Here is a 23294-nt window from a genome sequence, read left to right on the forward strand (position 1 = left end):
CTACTCTTACTCCAAAAGTATAGATTATCTGTTCATACAAGAGGAAAGACAAAATATTCTTATGTATCCATGATGATCTGGGAGGGTCATAACGTTGCTAGATTTCCTTTCACTGAATTTCCTAAAAGATCAAATTGCAAGAAAGAAAGAAAAAATGGCTACGATGGAGCGAATCAAAACTTCTTGGCCCAAATCAGTAGCGTAGCGTTAAGTTTCGTAATGGGTAGACATGATATATATATATATATATATATATATATATATATATAGAGAGAGAGAGAGAGAGAGAGAGAGAGAGAGAGAGAGAGCTCAGTGCTCCACGATTATGCTCCGAGACTAAAGCAAATGGTGATGAGTTGGATGATAGTGGTGGAGTGACGAAAGTGGGAGAAAACGGGACAGAATCTCGAGAAAATCTACACACACAGTGTATGTCCCGTATAAAACTAACTTGGTGGGATTTCGAATCTAACCAGGGACCCTACGCGTCAGAGGTGATTGCTCTGCCATTGAGATACCGAGGCTTCTCTTTAAATACTTGTTACAAAATTTTTCCATTTACATTATCCCATAATAACAATAGCTTTAGACTTTTCGATTTAACCCGACCATTTTCTTTATTTATTTTGGAATTATTTGCAGATTAAAACCTCATATCAGTATTGAGATAGTTTGACGTCTCTTGTAACCTGCAATCCACATGTTTATACTCCACATATATCCAAATATATGAAAATTATCAATTATATAATATATTATTTGTGGTCACGGTGGCTCAGTGGTGCATGGGGTCTTTGGTTCGATCCCAGTTCGCGCCAAGTGAATTTTGTGGTGGACAAACACCGTGTGTGGGATTTTCTTGGGGTTCTGCCGTTTCCTCCCACTTTCTTCACTCCACCATTTCATTCATTTCTCATTATTACCGTCTACTTTAGCCCAGCCGACATAACGTGGGACGTAAAACTCGAAGATTTAATTTCATTTTTAATCTATTATTAGAAAGAGTAAACATGGTGCAAAATATCGCATCGATATCTAGAACCTAATGAAATTATGAGTTTAAGGTTTTACTTCCTGATGAAAACCTCTCAATGAGTAAAATTATAGGAACTCTGTTTTAATAATAATTTCCGAAGGGACCATTTTTAGTGTAACAATTTTTACATTTTCATATATATATATATATATATATATATATATATATTAAAACTCCTAACAAAATTTCGTTAGAAACTTATTTTTGCGAGATTGCAATACTATATATAATGTACAGAAAACTAATTTCGATAAACACATTCCTTAGCGATTATATTAAACCAGTATATCGATATAAATTTATTCTGACAAATCTCGGTATATACACTAAATACATTAAATTGAATTAATAATTTACTTTTAAGTATAATCTTCTTATTAGCTTTGCACGATTCCTGATTCACAAAGTAAACTCATAAATTGGCTTTTTTTGAAGTTAATACTAATTTTTATATGTGAGCTTAGACATACCATTTAATAACAACTGATGCAGTAAATCTATTTCCAATCATTTGATTTGCACATAATAAATAACTAACTCAGACGGACCCAAATACAAATTTACCTAACGATTTTAAAAATAACAACAAAATAGACTACAAAACCTCCTGCTCTTGCTTTTGCCTTTCCTAGTGTTGATACACTCTAGTATTGCGAATAAACAGAAGCTGAACCTAAATCGTGAAAGATTTATATGAATTACTGTATCGATAAAACTTTCTTAACGTAGTTATTAATTTAGGTTTTTATTTCCTTCTATTTCTTAATTTTCTTTGAATTTTGAAAATTTCAATAATTACATAAGAATTGTAAAATAACAATGATTATTAAAAAACTGTTATAATGAAAATTTAAAATGAAACAGTAAATATCTATTCTTCGGTACTTTGTTCCCATAATGTTCGGCAGGTAATACTAAATCTTCTGCTTTCAAGGGCTCCAACCTGTCATGTTATGTCACTGTCTTGTACGATACAGCATTCATGCTGCAATTTTTCATATAAACTTATGGACTGTGAGCTGTCTCTCCATACTCCTTGCTCCGTTGCTACATAATTTGATGCACCAATGATGTCTGTTTTTACTCCTAACCTCCCTTCTCCACAATTACAGAAGAAAGACTTCTTCTAGCTCTTTACTAGTGGGTAACGTTCCCATTATAGCCCATTATAGAAACATGAAATATGATTGAATATCTAAAAAGAAGAATGAAAAGTATACTGGATTTAAAATGGTACAATTTCGCTAAGTATGGCATTACTGCTACTGAGACGTTTTGCCCAATGTCTCTTTGCTAGCATTGATCTAAAATTGATATGACGGAACCTGTTGTTTGTACTTTACTTCAGTATAGGAGTGCCTGTTTTCCATACGTTCTCCTGCATCTTATCTTTCAACTACAATAAGTACTCCCTTCAACTTCGATTCATTGCACACAACATAAACGTGTGTCTACAGTAATTTGGGCCAGTAGCGTAGAGTGCTATGAGACATTGAGACACTGTCTACCCTTTCAAATTAAAAGAACATAGCTTTAGAACAGAGCTGTCCAAATGGCGGCCCGCGGGCCGCATGCGGCCCGCCAAACCATTTTCTGCAGCCCACAAATCTCTCACGATTTACGGTTGTTATTACTGATAATATTTTCATTTATATTTATTCATTCTTTTAATGTTTGCACACTTCTTTCTGAATAAGACATCCATTTAGCGCTTCTGTACAACAAAAAGGCGCGGGCATCCACAGCAATACTGCAGTGGTAATGTAACTACAGGGAAAATATCGTTGATGAAAGGGACGATTACTTCAATAACCACTGGTCTAGCTTAGAAAAGCAGACCCTTTCTTCCTCGAACTCTGCCTAGAAGCCATAAGGCGCAAGAAATACACTTCCTTTCACAAACAAATAATAATAATAATAATAATAATAATAATAATAATAATAATAATAATAATAATAATAATAATAATAATAATAATAATAATTAATAATAATGAGTTGCGGCCCTCCACCTTACTAGTAAAGACGGCTATGGCCCTCAGGCTCATTATAATTGGACACCACTGCTTTAGAATTTCCTTACTAATAAGGACTAACATACATTTCATGTTGAAGAAAAATATAAAAAATGAAATGAAATCTTTGAGTTTTACGTCCCACGGTTATGCCGGTTAGGCTAAAGGAGACGGTGATGATGAGAGATGAGTGAAATGGTGGAATGAAGAAAGTGGGAGGAAACGGGAGAACCCCGAGAAAACCCACGAGCACGGTGTTTGTCCACCACAAAGTTCACTTGGCGGGGGCTGGGATCGAACGAAGAAAAATATAGAAATACTAGGGCCAGCGATAGCTTGGTTAATAAGAATAGTAGTAGAGTCTTTCTAAATAATTTTACTTTTCAAAACCCGGGAAAAAAAATTCTATCTCCGTCAAACAGGCTGCAGAGACAACAAGAACTATGTCTCAACGCGGTTGAAACAAATACACTTGAAAAAGCGGCGCGCGCATGCTGCATAGTGATGACCAAAACCTGGATCTTTCCATTGCAAGAAACAACCGTAAATACTTCTTGCAGAAGGTCGCACAATATATCGCGAGTCGATAAAACGTTTAAGATAATAGATTCCTACTGTTTAATGTAGATTTATGCTGGAGTGAAAAGTAAGTGCTTCCATGTGAAGAAACCTTAGTAAAAACAGTTTTTCTTGTTTACAGTGACATCTATCACGAACCGAAAAAAATGTTTCAGATAAAATTTATTTAGCTTTTCCCATAGAATCCCAATCTGCAATAAAAATGGGGATCCTCATTTATGTTTCCAGTTTCCCCCACCCCATCCTCACGAGTAGGTGCGAGAGTGCTAATTTTATCGCAGTTGAATTTCCCCGTACGATATATTAATGTTTTCTAGAGTGTGCTAATTTATGACAGAAGAACTTACCCATCCAAAATAGATTTTTATTTCGAACTTTTTTTTTTATTTCGTGTTTATTTTTCCATATATTTTGCAGTCTCAAGTTAAAAACTTCACCCTGTATAAAATTCAGTTTTGACTACATGAGTGACATTTAAGCAGATAAAGAAATCAGTGCGATGAAACAATTAAATTTCCAGTTTGTTTTAAAGAACAAAGAAAAATAATATCCAATAAATAAATGGGTTAAAATCAGGTATGCCGCAGGTATTCAACGAAGCTACTACTTGCAGGTAAATTTACAAATTTCTCCGAATTCGTTTTGAAATTATCTGCCTTTGTCACCGAGTTTGATTCACAGTGGGATAGCATGAAAAGTTTAATTTTACAATCATTCACTTTCTTTATTCCCTCGTTTAGTCTAAAGGGCATAACTGTTGTACGTTAAACTAAAAAAAGAAAATTAATTTCATTTCAAATTAGATGTTACATGCAATCCGATTGCCAAACGTTCAAATACATTGTTGACAAGTTGTAATAAATGCCGCTAGTAATAAGTGAAGCTAGTACAAGACTACATTTTGCAATTCCCTTTTTTGCATATATTATGCTTTTGAATTTACTCAAAGCACACACTATACCGCATTTACTATACCAATGTCTTTTTCTGCTGTTCACACAGAAATAATTTGCGATATTTATATTTATCACGACATAACTGAATTATATGTAAAACTCTTTCCAATGTAATAGATTTTATAATAGCAAAATATAATATCTTAGCACGAACAGTAACTAAAATAAAAAGTTGGGTCTTCTATTTCCACCTAATAATGCAAACATGTTAAAACTGCAGTATGTATATTTGTATGTCTTGATATTAAAATATGTATTTGTAAGATACATATAATTGCGATATATTATCGGTGAGTGCCTGTATAAATTGCAGCTTGTAAGCTTTGAATTTCAAGCTATAGGAAACATCCCACACTGTCGAGAGGGTCAATTTTAAGTCAACGGCTCCCCTGCCAAATTGATTTTGTGGGTCTCCACTGGAATGATTGCCAGACTCTAGCCACATCTTTGAACGTGACGGAAAGGCTGTGCTGTTTCCTCTACATAGGCAGCGTCTCTCGATGAACTGTATGTGTCAAAGCGAGAGTTCTTGTTAGTTGCATGTATCCCATCACGTCACCGGAAGTGTCGTTTGAAGTATTATAACAGACGTTGTTTTGCCCTATTTTGTTGCGAAAAATGCCTTCTTTTTGTCGCTTTACGTCATCTTGACGAATCTTTGTGTAAGCATAGGACAAGTATTTCAAATATATCTAGTTGCAGTCGGTATCTCCACACCTAGAAAGGAATAGTAAAGAAGGCATTTAAGATCATTTTCGATATCTTGTAGATTATTTACAAGAAGAAGTAGTGTCTAAGGAAAAAATAATGCCAGGGACACTTGCTTCTAGTTAAACAAGAGAGTTGCAAGCAGCTAATTCCTTCCTCCCGTTTTTTTATTAATCCACATAACGAGGGAAGAATAAAATAAAACAAACAAACAAACAAACAAACACACACACCTACCTCTACCTCTACCTGTTTGTCCACCCTACACAAGGCGTATAGGAAAACCGAGTATGCGTTCGTATCTACTTTAGTATTGAACCTACTTTCCTGATACCTTTCCAAAATTTGCGTCGACGATAGAGCTACGTTCCCAGAGGCATCAGAATGCAATATCTCGAACTTGACTGGACGCGTAGAAGTGAGTACCCAAATCAACTGGGCATTTGCAAAACGAGTAACTTTAACAAACAAAGACACTAACAAACAAACATGAATATTGTGTGTAAAATGTGAGTTCAGAGAGTAAATGTGAGCAGTGCGATTAGAGAAACTGCTTTAAACACTAGTTAACTTTGTAGCAAATGAAACACATGGATTAATGCTGTTGACTTTCTTGGGTCCTCCAATTTCCATCCACATTTCCTTTCCCCAATTATTTTATAATCATTCACTCTCATTAATCACACGTCTATTATAAGCTATAGAGTATAACCAAGGGATGTAAAACTAGAAATTTCATTTCATTTCGAATGGAACAGCGCATTGATTCAATCCTCCGGAGAAGTTAGTTTGTGGTGGACAACATCGTTTCCATGGGTTTTCTCGGAGTACTCCCATTTCCTTCCACATTCTCATTCCACTAATTCTTCCATCGTCATTCACTTGCCTTAATCATCGCATCCCTTAACCTAACGGCATAATCGTGGGACGTTAAACTGCAAGATTTAATTTCATTTTGAAATGGAATGGCGAGACTAAAGTAGGGTTATATCTGTTTGTTTGTTCGATGAAGGTTAGTGTTTATTTTCAGCACCGAGGCTGTATGAGACGAAGACTTATAGGTTAAGGTGGAATCCGAACCACTATAATAGTTCAGATTTTATTAATGCTTCCATCAGACCATGCGACCAAAGAGGCACGTGCTTGCTACAAGGCCAGCGGGAGAACAATATTATATGCCTAAAAGAAACACGAAACATGATATATTATTCATACCCGGGTTCGATTCCCGGCGGGAGCTCATGTCGTTTGGATTTCATGTTAATCAGTAGGTCCCGTCTCATATAGCCTCGCTACTGAAAGGGATGTTAAACTCAAAATCAACTTAACTATTCGTACCATCGAATTTAATATTTTTGTTATAACGTCGAAAATGAAATACTAAACTGTAAGAACACTGCAAAACAAGATAGAATATAAAACAATAAAACGAAAAAGGCAGTAAGTTTAAAATTGACAAGGGAGGGATTTTAAAAGGTTAAGACGTTATCATTTTACTTGCATTAACACTTAGCAACAACACACAAATATACTATTATACTATTGAACTAGGTAATATATTATTAGTTACTTACTATACTTGATATACTATTGAACGTCGTAACCTTGTATCACTTAAAATTTTTGTTTCTATGAAATATTATAATATATTTGTCTAATCGAATCAAATTATCTATTTTACTATTTTAGCCGTAGTAACTATGAAACAAACCATAGCTTATGCTAATACCTAATGTTTTCAATTTTAATGCGAATGATTAGCAATAACTGTGTCTTCACTTTTTTGATAACTTTTTTATCTGTTTGTCTTCACATATTTACAGTACTCTTACAGAATTTTTTACTTCGATCTATCCATGAAATCCATACATGTGCTCCCAAAGGATTCAACTGTTAATTTAATGAGAGAATAGTGAGACCATTGGAATCCAAAATTAGTCACCAACAAAACTTGATCCGTGGCTTCTGCATGTGCACCATTGTTCTCTCGGTTTTCTGTCTTACCGGCATGCTTCAAAGACTCACTGCCTTTACGAAGTATTGCGAAACTCAAATGCTACACAATGCTTCATATAAGCATTATATAACTACCTATGAAATTTCGTAGTTGACTTTCTCAACTTCAGGGAACAAAACCTAATTGCAACATTCTTCAATAATAATAATAATAATAATAATAATAATAATAATAATAATAATAATAATAAACTGTAATTTCTCGACTACTGACATTTCCGCTAGCCACTTGATAGACATATACTTTCAGTTGAGTTGATTTTGAGTTCCACATCCCTTTCAGCAGCGAGGCTATATGAGAAGGGACCTACTGATTAAGGTGGAATCCGAACCACGTGAGCTCCCGCCGGGAATCGAACCCGGGTCTCCCACTCCAAAGGCGCGCACGATAACCGCTTAGCCACGAAGAAGCTCATAGACATTTGCTTTAGGTGCAGTTTTCCTTTTTCTATTGCAAAAAAACTCAATTCGGTATATTATTGTCGCAGTGTACTTGTATATACATAAATGTACTACCTCAGTCTCTTGAATCATTACAGGACAAAGTTAACTTCAATTTAGCAGTACCTAGACAAAATCCTATTTTTCAATATAATCCTTCCGGCCCGACATTACATACTTCAATATCAGCATCACAACTAGAGAAAGAAGATCAGAAGTCGTAGAATCTTCACGTCAGCAGAAAACTACTGTTTAAAACGATTTTTCTTCCCTGGCCAATAAAATGGCCGAGCCCTATTTAATAGTAGCACAAACCAGTTTGCATAACCAAAATAGAAAGAGGTATTAAGGGAATAAGCGATGAAACAAAAAGAAAAACCTATTACAACGGTGTGAAATGTAGAGGAAAACAGAGGACACCACAAAACCTCCAACAAAATCCACAACAGAAGATCAATTACTGGACTTCGCAATATGAAGAAAGCGTAGGTATTGTGCTTCTACTTATTTTAAACGTCCAAAAAGCGAGTAGGGCCGACCCTTGTCCGGGAGTCAAAGATCAAGCAATTCTAATGACAGAACAAAGCCCACAAACAATCACTAAATTACACAGACGAACACTGCTAGTAGACACCAAATCCATCATTTCCATCTGGACTTTCGAATATATACTTCCTGAACTTCAATTAATACTACATAAAACGGAGGTTAAAGGGATATGAAATAAAATTATTAACTTCAAATATATAGCAATGGTATCATTCACCGTTGGGAAGCGACATTCTCTCATTATTTTCGTATGAGGAAGAAATTATGTATTCTAATTATTTTTGGTTTAGACTTGCTTAAACGCTTATATGTTACAATTGATTTAACGAAGAATCTTATCTCTCTATTTAAAAATCATAAGAAGCCAACATTACCAGAAAAGATGTAGGAAAACATTTTATCACAACACACGACTCATATACTTAGACAAAGACAAGCTTTTTTTTTTTTTTTAAATCGACAAACACATTAAGTTAGTTCTACTTTTCCACGCATTTATTACGGTGATAGCAAAAGACAGATTAATGATTCTGCATCTTTCTTCGTATCGCTTCTCCATGGCTTCCTTGGCAAATACAAACTATTTAGCAAAGGTTAGACGTAAACAACATGACTGGTAATTTCAAATCGAAATAGTTATCCTGTAACTTTAAGAAAAAATACGCCAGTGGTGGATCTTGTGGCATGCCAGGATTAATCTTTTACAACAATGGAAGTGAGCTGTATAGAAGAAAATAAAAATTGCACAGGAAAAGAGGAAGGTCACAATTCTTTGAAGTATAGATAAAAACTTTTCAAAATTGATGTTTTTGATATTAATCCTAATTTAGACCAGTCGCAGAAACAAGCCATTCACGAGTTATTATACAAATATAAAATGTTTTTATACACTCCGGACGGCATTGGACATTATAGGGGCTACAATCATAAAATAAGAATTCCTAAATCGGCAGTGTTCCAGAACGAATCTCCCTGTTCCAATACATGTTCTAGATCAGGCAGACAAACAAATTCAAGAACTAATTAATGCTAGAATTAATTATACGACCCACAGACGATAATAGTTTCGCCTCGCCACAGATTATTGTCAAGGAACCCAATAGGAACACATTTAGATTTTTTTAATTTACAACAGTTTAAAACATACATTAAATACCTGTAGGTGCCATTCCAGTCAACTGAGTATGTGTTAACCCTTTGGGGATCCTATGGTACAATTTGTACCATATGCACTTTTCATGGTACATTGCGTTATTTCTCTTCTATTTAAGCTTTTTCGTCCGTTTTTTTTTTGTTGTTTTTTTTTGTTTTCCAAGTCCAGAGGCCTTGTAGAAGACATTACGTATGGTTTCAGACCGTCCTGCGTCCAGACATAGGAGGTGATGACGTCATAAGTCAAAAATTTATTTTCTCATTTTCTAAGCCTATGTTCAATATTTTTTGGCGGGCTTATTTTTCTACGTAGAAGATTGAAATTTTGCACAAACATTCAGTCCACCGAGTAGTATTTACCAGATTTTTTGTTCCGATGTCAGTGCCAAAACAGGGGGGGAACCAGAGGGGAAAAGGGGTAAAAATAGGGATTTTTTTACCCCCAAAATCCCGTTTCTCGCCATTTTCCCGCCTCACATACAAGATAGGACCACGTGAGTCATACCGTCTGAAAGGCCGTTCTATTCTGAAGAGAATGACGGTCGAATTATTATTCTAGGGTAATTAGGGACGTCTCAGGGATTTTTTGAAAAATTTACTTCTATATAGGGAAATATGGGGCATTGTCGGTATATATATTTTTGGCGGGCTTATTTTTGAACGTAGAAGATTGAAATTTTGCACAAGCATTCAGTCCACCGAGTACTATTTACCAGATTTTTTGTTCCGATGTCAGTGCTAAAACAGGGGGGAACCAGAGGGGCAAAGGGGTAAAAATAGGGATTTTTTACCCCAAAAATCCCGTTTTTCGTCATTTTCCCGCCAAAAAAACATGATAGGACCACGTGAGTCATACCGTCTGAAAGGCCGTTCCATTCTGAAGAGAACGACGGTCGACTTATTATTCTAGGGTAATTAGGGCCGTCTCAGTGAATTTTTATCCAAATATACTTCTGTATAGGGTAAAAGTGGGGCAAAGTAGGCAAATTTTCTCTGGCAGGCCTATTTTTTCACGTAGAAGATTGAAATTTTGCACAAACATTCAGTCCACCGAGTAGTATTTACCAGAAGTTTTTTTCCGATTTCTGCGTAAAAACAGGGGGGTCCAGAGGGGCAAAAGTTGAAAAAAGGGAAATTTTGCCCCCAAAAATCCCTTTTGTCAGGAATTTCCCGCCTTAGATACATGATGGAGACATATGAATGGTACCGCCTGAAAGACAGTTCTATTTTGAAGAGAATGATTGGCGGATTATAATCCTAGGGTAATTAGGGATGTCTCAGGAATTTTTTTCCCTGAGATCATAGTGTTTTATGGTACTTTGGGGCACTGTGGGAATTTTTGATAAAAATTCTCCCGCCCTTACTATTCAAGATAGAAACTTGAAATTTGGCCCACACATTCAGTATACTAAGTACTATTTCTCAGATTTTTTTAGATGGCTACGATCATACAGGGGGGGTCTAGGGGGGGCCAAAGTTCGAGAAAAAAGTTTTTCCCTCCGAAATTTTCACTTTGACATTTTTTTCCCGCTTCTGGTATATGGTATGAGCACGCAAGTGGTATCATTTGAAAGCCAGCTCTATTCTGAAAAGAATGAGGTATGAACCATGATCCTAGGATAAATAGTGACGATACAGTAGCAGCTTGACTGAAAGTCTAAAAAATAGCCCAAAAAGCCAGGATCCCCAAAGTGTTAAACACTTTGAAAGGCATAAAATACATAACGACTTTAGATCTCTCCTCGAGCTATCACCAAATCTTGCTCCCTTTGAAAAGCCACTGATACATGACCTTCGTCAACCACACAAGAAAATCTTACAAAATTCTCATATGCGTGATGGGTCATAAAACTAGCACGCAAGCTCTCTTAACTGTAACTAGGATGATTTTACATTGATTAATGAAGAAGATCTTTTGCCGATGATATCTTGCTGGGAGGCTACACTTTTCAACAATAGCTATCGAAATTTTATTTTTAATATTAAGAAATGTTTGTGCTTCACCTAAGACAAATTTATTTTACTCAGAGCTGAATGTTCTCGCATATTTAATATCAGACAATTCTATTAAAATCTCTGCAAGAATAGCTAAAAATACAGAATTCAAGATTCCACCAAAAGAGAATTTTGCAAAGTTTTACGGGCATATGTACCTACTTACGGGCACATATCAAGGATTTTGCCACGAAAATAGAACCTTTTTAACAGATGTTTCCAAAGCAATATTAGTATTTTTCAAATAATCTTCTGGATTCTGTTCCTGGTGTGGGGGCTGTAAGACTCCGTACCTCAGGTGTAAGCAACTACTATAAAGCATGCTTCATTAATGAGCACGTGTTTCCGTTCAAAACAATCACCAACAGACGGTGGAAGGAGGATACCAGAAAGACGCGAAGTTGGTTCCGAAGGAAATCAAAGGTGGCCAACCCTCTCCTCACGAACTTCCCCTTCAGAGGACAGCCATAAAAGCCTCAAGCCTCAGCCTCAGCCTCAAGTGGACACAATAAGTTCCAGTGCTGATCGATAACCTTCCTAAACTATTCATGAGATCGTTTTGTGTTACGGAGATTTCCTTAAATCTAACTTCTGAAGCCGTAATAGGCAAAGGAGTATTTCTATAACTACCTACTCCGGAGGCTGCAATAAGCAAAGAGATACAACTATACTATCTCCTGAAACTACGATGAGTAAGAAAGGTGTCCTTTAAATCACCACCCTAGGCCGCTGTGGGATAGCAGATTTTACCTTTTAATCTTAAGCTACTTATAACCATCGATTTCGCTAGAGGCAAAAGCATTACAGCTAAGCCGCATGGTTTGCTACTGTCGTTGCAACCATAACACCGATCAAGGAAGCTAGCAATGATTTATTTCAAATTAATTTACGGTTTTAAGCTTGTTTCAGAGGCATATTGAAACATGTGTCGCATCGATATTGCTCTCAATAGATTTGAGTGCACCGGAATATATTCACTGAACCCTCAGATATTTACAAACCCGACTATCTCTCCGTAAACTTGATTCGTGTTTCAAGATGATACATTAGGACTATCTGTGAAGACCCACATGTTCAATTTCGGCAGGGGTTGAGGAAAAGGGTGATACTTCTTGTTTGTCGTCTGCAGCGAATCCATGTTCTCCACATATGACCGAGATATCAGAATCCTCTCGTCCATCAACTAGTAAAGAACTTCCCACTAGTGAACAGTTATCATTGCCGGAAAATCGCGAGACATTTAGCGTCACGCACCAGAAGAACTGGGTAGACTGCGATAGCATATAAGAGGCAAATTGAAAGAAAAAGTGACTTCAGCAAACGAAGTAGCAAAGTAAGGTCACAAGAAGCTAATGAACCACCACACGGACAATGAGAAAATATTAACAGGAAAGCACCACTATATGCATAATTTGTGGTGAAACGTGCAATGAAGGCTGGATGTAGTGTGAATCCTGCGATGGCTGGGTTCATGAAACCACCTCAATTGTATCAACGGATATCCATTATACATGTTACCACTGTTAGCTTCGTGGCTAGGATTTCTTATTATTTCTTCTAGGTGTAAACAGTGGCGGCTAATGTTAGTGTTGCAGCGTTGCGCAACGACCAAAGTATTTCAAGAAAAAAATATTATCATCAATAGTAGTAAAGAACAGAAAAATACTTTTTAATACTCGCATATATACACTTTAAATAACATATTTTCTACTTCTGTAACTGTTCGTTCCGTCAATCCGTTTTAAAAAGCGAAAAATAATCCGTCACAGAGTCTCTAATTTATATTGCGTTGCAGCGAGGATACAACGACCAGATTCCTTTAGCGCGGCAACTGGAGCAAATGTTAAGTCTCCTTTTCCCTATCTCAGAAGTTAAAGGAACTGGTCGTTTCAGTGCTTCTGCAACACAGCACGGTTTCCAGTGAACGAGAAGGTTTTCCGTGCTAAATAAGATTTCTGAATTTTATTTCACTAGCAATTAACAAATGGGATTTGTTTTTATGCATTCATATTTTTAAATTACAGGACCATACTGAAGCAAATCAATATAATGACAATAAAAAAAAAAAAAAAAAAAAAGTGATTGCAGAATTACAAAATAAGAAAGAAAATATCTAGTAGAGCAGAAAACAAATGAAAGTAGACCCGCATTTACAAGTTAATTCTTAGCTTATATTGATAATGAAGGCTTCTCCCACAGTAATTTGTGATTCAAATATTAATAAGTCAGTATGTAGAATCACCCCCTTCCTCTGTGGATAGTCTAGTATTTTAGTATATACATAAGTATATACTAAAATAAGTATAATTTGTACTCTTGATAATTTCCACATCAAACTGTATGATGGAGAACGCCACATTGAATTTGGGACTAGTTAGCAATGCTCAGGGGCGTAGCCACAGGGGGGGGGGGGAGCAACGGATCCAGACCTAAAAATTTCGAAACTTGACTAACATTTGTAGACTTTCCTAACGAACTATACTTGTTTAACAGAGAAACGATTGATGTAGACTAAATATTTTATTTTACGCCTCATCATGTACTCTCTCTCTCTTCTTAAAAACAATCGTTCGTTCGTTTTTTTTTTTTTTTTTTTTTTTTTTTTTTTTTTTTTTTTTTTTTTTTTTTGCTGCCGTCTTTTTGGATGCAGAATAATATATATTGCATAGACGTATCGAATCCCTCCCAACACATATTTCTGGGTGTAGAACTGGCAGTGCTGTTTGTTCTGATGTTCTTCGACTTTTACCTCCTGTTAGGTATATATGCTGATCCTACATCTGGCGGGTTTCGAGGTTTCCTTTCCAGAACATATGACATTGATAAGCCTTGTTTCGCCTCATGTGGAAGTATATTGTGTTCATCGTGCATTGCGTAACAACCAAGACGGATGATGTGGAATGTAGTTTTTTCTTTTACGCACATGTGTGTGTGTTGATGTATGAATATGTGATATTTGGAATTCATATACCAGTACCTCTTTTGTATCAACTGTTTTGGTTTTAATTTTTAGATTTAATTTTATTGTGTGTGCTTTAATTCTGTAAATAACACAAATTCTGAATGAATTGTATACCGTGACTTCTGTAAATAACTTACAAAAAACATTGACCAGCTTTCAACTGAGGAAAAATTTGCAATTAAGGCTTAGACAAAACAAGCAAAGGACAATTCAGGAGTGTTCGAAAAAAAATCCAGTTTAAATTTACTGGATGTTTTATGGCAGTAATGTTGTTTGCACTAGATACATTTTCTCGATTTATTTTAAATTTTCCTGGATAAACTGTGAATAAAGTGTGTTCAATGGACAATTTTTATAACACTAATCTCTGTTACGAACTCTCTTCAGTCAACGCTGAAGGAGAATTCGGATCACTGTCAGGGACTGAGCTTGCTAGAATGAATCGTTCGCAAAAATCTAGAAAAAATATTTAGTGAATCTAAAAAGCTTCTGAAATTAATATTAACTGTACCTATGGCGTCAGCAAAAGACGAAAAGTATTTTTCTACATGAAAAAGATTGATTGATTGATTTTTGAGTTTAACGTCCCGTTCAGCAGCGAGGCTATATGAGACGTGGACCTACTGATTAACGTGGAATCCGAACCACATGAGCTCCCGCCGGGAATCGAACCCGGGACTCCCACGCCAAAGGCGCGTACGCTAACCGCTTAGCCACGGAGGAGCTCTCTACATAAAAAAGAATGAACACTTTCAAGAAATTGAATGTCCCAAGAAAGGTCATCAGCATTGGTTATGCTTTCCATCGAAAAAGACCTGACAATAAGAATACCAGAGTTTAACCAGCATGTATTAGACAGATTTGCTCCAATTAAAGAGAGGAAAATGAACTTACTAATTAAGGTGATTAATCGGATAAAATGTTCTGCTTTTTTTATTTTTTAAAAACAGAATTTTATTTAATTTCACATGTCACATAGCATTTGCATCTAAAGTTATGCTGATTAGTCAATGAGTACACTTTATATCTTCTGTCTCTTATCGTTCGTACTGCAACACCCGAAACCACAATCCACCGGCCGCCACTGGGTGTAAATATGATGTTTTTCAAACATCTTATGTATTCGTTAGTGCTCGCCAATATTCCAAATATGTGAAATTTAGCGATCTGTATTGCCATTTGTTTATTTCATTATTTTAGCATTTATGTCGATATCTTCAGTTTGTTAATAAAGTTCACATCCCATATTTCAGGCTTATTTTGGGGCAATTTTACATATTTCTACCAAGAGGCAGTTCAATGTGTTAAAATGTCTGGAGCTACCTTCTTTCTCTTAAAGATGTGAACTAATATTCAAATGTTTATCTTGTCAGGTTTACTTTCGGAAAATGATTAGCACTCTTGAGTTAGGTACTAATTTGTGCAAAACAGAAAGTTGGACACCAGTTAATTCCCCTCCTGAAATTGGGGGAGGCAGTGCTCCTTTACACCACACTTCCGTCTTGTTACGCCACTACGAGTTTTATGATTCCTGATGCAGGGACGACCATGTTTTCAAAGATTTTGTATCCATTCAGCACAGGCTGCAAGTATAGAACAGATAATTAGGCCCAAATGAAGATCCATAATACAGTGAGAGCAGCTAGATTCATTTCTTCCACTCTTGAATAAAATTCACAAAGCATGGTTACTTCCCTTTTTATCTATGCGATGTGCATTGTTAAATCAGTGTACAAAAGCATTTTTTCTCGCTACAAGTGAATGTCGCAACAGATCAACGAAAGATAGAAAAATCTACCGAGACAAACTACATAAAATCAATAGGTTTCGTTCTGAAACAATCACAGGAAAATATGGATGTTATCAATGTGGTTGTTTAGCATGTGGAAAACATTTTAAATATCACTGTTCAGCTAGGACCGCACAATGTAGGAATTGCAACGAATAAAATCATTTTGACCAGTATTATCCGAAAGGTATACAAATAGGTACATGAATCAATGAAATACCTGATGAAGATATTCAGAAGGAAGCAAATACGAATGTAGAAGATGAACGAAACTTTAGTAGTTCAATGGTGATTTTATGTTAAGCTCCATTCAGGTAGCCAGGATTTCGTGAAGGGGGGGAGGGGTACGTGACATGAAATACTGTGGTCATCATACCAGGGGCTCGATCATTCTTAACTATTTTACTGGAATATATATTGGTTCGTTTAGCCAGGATTTCGTAACGGGGGAGGGGGGGAACGTGACATCAAATTCTGAAGGCCCAGGAGCTCGATTAATCTAAACTACTTTACTATCAACATATATTGGTTTGTTAGGACAATAAAATGAGGATATGTTAGTAAGTATTTCAATAACAAACTATGAAGAAATCTCGAGTAAATTAATATAAAAAATATTGAAAAAGATTATACAATATTTACGTCCTTCCTCTGTTTATTCAAATATAACAATTTTCCTTCCATTATGACTTCAACTATTATAAAAAGTACATATTCACTATTATAAAAAGTATCTGCGTTCCTTTTTCTGTTGAATCAAATGTTAACAGAACTTTCTTTCCACATAAATTTTTGTTTTTATTATTCCGTCAACTACTGTCTGTTCCAAATGACAGGTTAAAGGAGCAGTAGAAAATTTTTTTTGAAATAACATTTGATACTGCAAGGATGAGATGACGAAAAATTATGATAAAAAATGTCCACACTGTTACAGAACGACAATATGCTTTCCGAACCTTGAAATCTCCCTGACTAGAAATTCTGAAAAATCGGTAACTTTTGTAGAAATTCTAAATTCCCTGACTCTTTCAGGATATCTCACTGACTTCGGCACCATGTATTGCAAGTAATACAAATCTCATAAAAAGAGTAACCAAAAGCTTCCTGTAGTTTATTTTTAACTCTGATTCTTTTTTTCTCATTTCATTTTGTTTTATCCTTTCTTAATTTTTTTCATTTCTGGTCTCGAAGGGGGGTTCCGGACCCCCCCCCCCTTCGCTATGTGCCTGAGGTACTCAATACAGAGAAGAAAATATGTTCACTGGTAATTAATCGAATTTAGTTGGTAAAACGAAATTCAGAGATAAAACACGAGAATCTTGAACCAGAAAATCGATAACAGAGGAATCAGGTCTATAGACGACACATCGACAAACAGGTAGTAGAAACGGAATACCTTAATATAAATCAGGGAATACCAACAGGGAAAGGTCAACAATGATAGAAGGAAAGAACACAAATAATAGAAGTCCAAAACAAATATGATAAACACGTGAGAATAGAAAATAAAATAACGAAAGAAAGAAACAGAAGAAAGCAATACAGAAATGTAGATAGTGGAATAATAAGGATGTGTAAAGATAAAAGAGGTGAAGATATAGAGGAATTAGTCAAGAAAAAAGAAGAAGCAGAGGTTAAGTTAGAAAAAAAGATATGATGGAAGGAAGTCTGAAGATTTAAAAGAAACCGTTGAGACACAGGTGAAGAAGAGAGTCAGAAAGAAAAAGAATGCGTACAAGTTTACTTTTGCGCACCACTAGAAACAATTGTTAAAACATAATTCTTTAAGTAACTTCCTTCTCATTGTCCCCTAAAAGGTTTCCCATGGCGACATGAAAATGTCTCACTTGGCATAGATAAAATACAAGGATGAAGTAATTAAATATTACAGTGCAAAAACATAAACCAACCTGTGCTAGGTGGCCATTAAAACAAGAATGCTATCCACTCGGGTCACGGCAGAATAAAGCTGGGAGCCCGTACGCTTGCGCGGGAATGCGTCCAAAAGGAGCAAGCCCGTCAGCAATCGAGACTATGTGCGCAAGCCAGGATAGTGGAAATGAATGGGTTTTGTCAATGGTACGAATTTCAATAGCATTTGTCATGGTTTCTTACTAGTAACGTTGCACTTGTACACATAAAATACAGGTTTTGTACATTGTGCAAAAATATGCTGCCAGTAGAAAATAATATCTAGTAGTGCCATCTTTCATATACATTCACTTATTATATCCGGCGTAAATCACTTGTAATCATTTTCGACTAGTAACATTAGATTTTAAACCTATAATACAGCGTATTACTTGGTATTTCATTCTGTCGACTGCAGATAGTATTTGTTCGTTATAAACATGCATTTTCATGCAAAGAATTGAATTTTACCTGTAAATAGTTCAAAGTGTCGTACGCCAAAGCTACACGGGCACATAAGAATGAGATACAGGTGAAGACGGGTCAAGACGGAAAAAAGCTGCAAAATGGAGAGAAAAAGGAGAAATTTTTGTATGATTGTTATTAGTAGCCAAAAATACATTAATGAGTGCCATCCGGCGAAGTAGAGGAAGGAAAGAAAACGGGAAAACTTCTGATATAAAACAGTTTAAAATTTGATTGTAGTTGAAAGATAAACTGTTGAATGTTTGTCGATTTCGGCTCTTATTTCCTATTATTTCGTGTGCTTGAGGGAACTCAAACGATGTTTTCCAATATCGTAGCTTTTGATATGTTAATAGTGTTGAGTGAAGTTGGAAGAATTATCGCAAGGCTGCGTGGCTATATGGTCAACGGTTACCAAACAAACGGTTGCTCGTGTATTCTCAAACAGGTGGATCGGAAGAGGAGGCCTGTTTCCTGGCCAGCTCGATCTCCGGACCTGATTCCGCTCGACTTTTTCTTTTGGGGATGTGTCAAAGACCAGGTTTACCAAGATTGTCCTACTACATGTGAGGATATACTGGAGAGGATCCGTAATGAATACCATGAACTAAGTGCAAACTAAGTGTTAAAAGAATTCAACAATGTCCCGGTACATATTCTCATTTGCATCGCCCGTGCTGTACGATGTTTTGAACCTTTATTGTGAGTAATTTTGGTCCAAGTACGATATTTTGGTAAAAATGTTCGGAATTTGCTGTTCACGTTATTTATTTATCCTCAGTTTGTTTATTTGTACTATTCCTGAAAAATTATTTGTGCAATGAGTTCCGAAAAGTGGTTTTAATTAAAATGTAGTCTATAGATAAGTTAAGTAGAACTTTAAGAAGCTCGGCAGAGTGGCAGGAATTTCATAAGTCTTTAGGATCTTTTATTGCTCTGACTTTATATCCAAATTTGCTTCATAAGTAGTTTTCTTAAAATCGAAGTGTGTTTTTCTCTGTTGTAAATTGGTTTCGACCCCGGAATTTAAACTACGTACTGTCCTGAAATATTGTTTTCGTTGATACGTGCAAGAAATATGTCGCAACGTCTGATACTAAATGCTGTAAAGAGTTTTCACCAGCAGAATATTTGATAGAACCTGAGTTATTTGGTGTTCTTTTGGAGTCATTGCCAAGTAAAACTGTTGTTCTGTAGTCGCAATTCAACAACAAATAAGACAGATACCAACAGAAATAAGACAATTTCTTTTTCAATAATACTTCCAAAACAATCGAAAAAGAAAACTTCACATTTTAAATTTTGGAGATGACAGACCGTATAGGTATTCCGCTACGCCACTGAATATGAAAGCATCACCATTTCATTCTTCACATACAATTTAGCAATTCAATTTCTTGTTTAAAGTGTCTACGTGCACCAACAGACGAGGAAATACCTCGGATGTATGTTCAGATAGTAACAATTCCACAAAAAAAAAAAAAAAAAAAAAAAAAAAAAAAAAAAAAAAAAAGATTGTGCCAAACTGGAGAATTTAACGAAAAGCATTTCCTGTAATGAAATGAAATCTTTAAGTTTAACGTCCCACGGTTATGCTGGTTAGGCTAAAGGAGACGGTGATAATGAAAAATGAGTGAAATGGTGGAATGAAGAAAGTGGGAAGAAACGGGAGAATCCCAAGAAAACCCACGAGCACGGTGTTTGTCCACTACAAAGTCCACACGCGTTTCCTGTAAATGTTGTTTCTTTTTCAATAGTATTTTCAAAGAAATCGAAATTGATACAAGTTACAATTGATCCCCGTAGAGGTATTCTCCCTACGCCACTGGATATAGAAGCAACACAATTTAATTCTTCGCATACGATTTGGTCATTCAGTTTCTTGGAAGTGTCTACGTGTACTACGAAAAGAGAATAATGTCTGTGTGGGGTGGGCTCATAGATCTCAAACCGTAGAATATGACGAAAAGTGTTTCCCGTAAAAGTTGTTTCTAATACTTCCAAAGAAAACGAAATTGATACCAGTTTCCATTAAAAAAATTTAAATTAATCCCGTTAATGTATTCCCGCTACGCTACTGGATATGGAGGTATCACCATTATATTCTTCACATACGATTTAGTCATTCATTTTTTGTTTGAAGTGTCTACGTGAACTAAGAACAGAAAAATGCCTGTACCGGGGGGTCTGATAATAGCAATTCAACAAATAATAGACGTAAATCCCAGACCGTAGAATTTAACGAAAAGTGTTTCCCGTTAAAGTTATTTCTTTTTCAATATTACTTCTAAAGAAATCAAAATTGATACTAGTTTCCATTAAAAATTTTGGAGTTGAGTACCGTTGGTGTATTCCCACTACGCCACTGGATATGGAAGTATCACCATTTGATTCTTCATGTAGCATTTGGTCATCCATTTTTTGTTTCCAGTGTCTACGTGCACTACAAGCTGAGAAAAATGCCTAAGACTGGTGGTCTGATGCACCCAATATTATTTATATATATATATATATATATATCCCTTCACCACATTGCACCGTCAAACTTAAATGATAAAAATCATCCCAGGTCCGAACTTCATCCAAGTTGAAAATTTGAATGAGATCGGTTCAGTGGTTCCAAAGTTGTGAAGTTTTACTAGGATATATCTACCCGCTTTGCTGGGTGAAATGAATACTTAAATGCACAATTCCGTATCTCATGTATTTAGTACCGGTGAATATGATGTTTTTGTTTTTAATGACATCAAATTAAACGGCATCGGAAAGATCATTGATCATCTCGGCGACCCCGAAAACCATGAATTCGACACTAATATTAATCGTTTTCGTTTATTTTATAATCTCCCCCTCTCCCAAGTTACGGGGACGAATTTGGTTTCAAACGGGATCGGAAGTGTCATTCTTCATCTCAGCGACCCTAAAAATTACGGATCAGACACTAATATCGGAAACTTTTGACCATCTTTATATATATCTCCCCCCCCTCCCTCTCCCCTACGTTGCATCGTCAAAGTGAATAGCTTAAAGCAATCCCTGCCCCAAAACTCATGTATGTGAAAATTTTATTTAGATCGGTCAGGTGGTTCAAGAATGATGAAGTCACAAAGAAGTCATTTTCATTTTATATATATATATATATATATATATATATATATATATATATATATATATATATATCCCCCTCCCCTCCCCTATGTTGAAAATTTGATCGAGATTGGTTGCGTGGTTCTATTAATTTTTATTCATAAGTTCCCCTCCCCTCCCCCATCCCTAAGACCAACCGTTAAAGTGAAATTACAAAAATGTTTCCAAATTCGAACCTCATGTATCTCGAAAATTTTATTGAGATCGGTCGGATAGTTCAAGATTCATTAACTTACAAAAATAGTCACTTTCAGTCTTATATAAATTGATTTTTACATATCTCCCCCAACTTCTTCTCCCCTACGTTGCTCCGTCAAATTTAAATCATAGAAACGACCCCAGGCCTGAACCTCATCTATGTTGAAAATTTGATCAAGATCGGTCGAGTGATTCGGGAGTTATTAATTTTTATTTATTTTATACCCCCCTCCCCTTCCTCCATCCCTCAGTTCTACCATCAAAATGAATAGCCTAAAACCTGCCCAACCTCGAACCTCATCCATGTTACAAATTTGATCGAGATCGGTCAGGCGGTTCAGCAGATTTATTCACAAACATAGTGATTTTCAAGTATATATATATATATAGATTTATTTTTATATACACACACCTCTCCCTCCCCTCAGTTCTAATGAAATTATTTTAGGCATAGGGTTATTTTTACGTAATATCCATATCCGAGTTCTTACCGTGAATAATTCGTCTGCTTAAACTGCTAATTTTCTTTAACATTTCAACAAATACTTGATTGGCAACAATGGTGAACGAAGCTGCTGGGAGTCTGAATTGCTCTAGTTCCAGCTTGGAACACACACGTAGATGGCACTGCGTCGGAATACACACCGATCGAGAAACGAAATTTTTCAGTCTGAATACACACTTTACACACAGAACTGGCTGTATCCGTATAAACGAGCGGAGTCAAAAGAACTCGCGGGGGGGCCTGTATAAGGGTCATGCACGCGTTAAAAGTAAAAACATTTCGAGCAACCACTAAAAAATACTCGCTTTGCAAAAATTGCTCACAATGCTGCTGTGTAGACCGATCGACCTACAAAGATTGTCGGGTTCACCAACGCACGCACGCACACACACACACACACACAAATATTTTTTTTAAAAAAAAGCTTACAAGCTGTAACTTATACAGGCACTCGCCGAATAACTTTGCACTGTCTTTACTGTGAACATGCTGAGGTTCCTTGAAAATATTTAATAAGTTTACGGTTAAAATCTGTGATGAAACCATCTTCATATCAGCAGAAAAGTTAACAGACATAACGTTTGAATCTGGGGTTTCAAACCCCCTCATCGAATAACTGAGATGTCAGATTCTCCAAAGGTGGGGGTCTTTGCTGCCATATGAAAAAGAAAGATATATAGGTAATCTTTTGTTTGAAGAGGAAAATGTTAAAGCATGAAAATATCTTCACATGTTCTAGATCTGGATGATGCCACAACTTTAAGAGGACAAACATTATTCCGTTTTACAAGAAGATGGAGGTCCATCTTATTTCCATTAAGGCGTGAGAGTGTAACTTAATGAACATCGTCGTACTTGGATAGGTCATAC

The 23294-nt window shown here is 36.0% G+C and overlaps 1 protein-coding gene across 1 annotated transcript in view; it reads right to left on the reverse strand.

Annotated features, from left to right (window-relative positions):
• The window catches only part of LOC145662762 (mitochondrial carrier homolog 2-like), a 217171-nt gene that overhangs the window by 149221 nt on the left and 44656 nt on the right, over nt 1-23294 (reverse strand). The gene's annotated exons all lie outside the window — the stretch shown is intronic.

This window comes from Thermobia domestica, chromosome 10 (genome assembly GCF_964235325.1).
Source record: "Thermobia domestica chromosome 10, izTheDome1.hap1.1, whole genome shotgun sequence".
NCBI classification, from domain to species: domain Eukaryota; kingdom Metazoa; phylum Arthropoda; class Insecta; order Zygentoma; family Lepismatidae; genus Thermobia; species Thermobia domestica.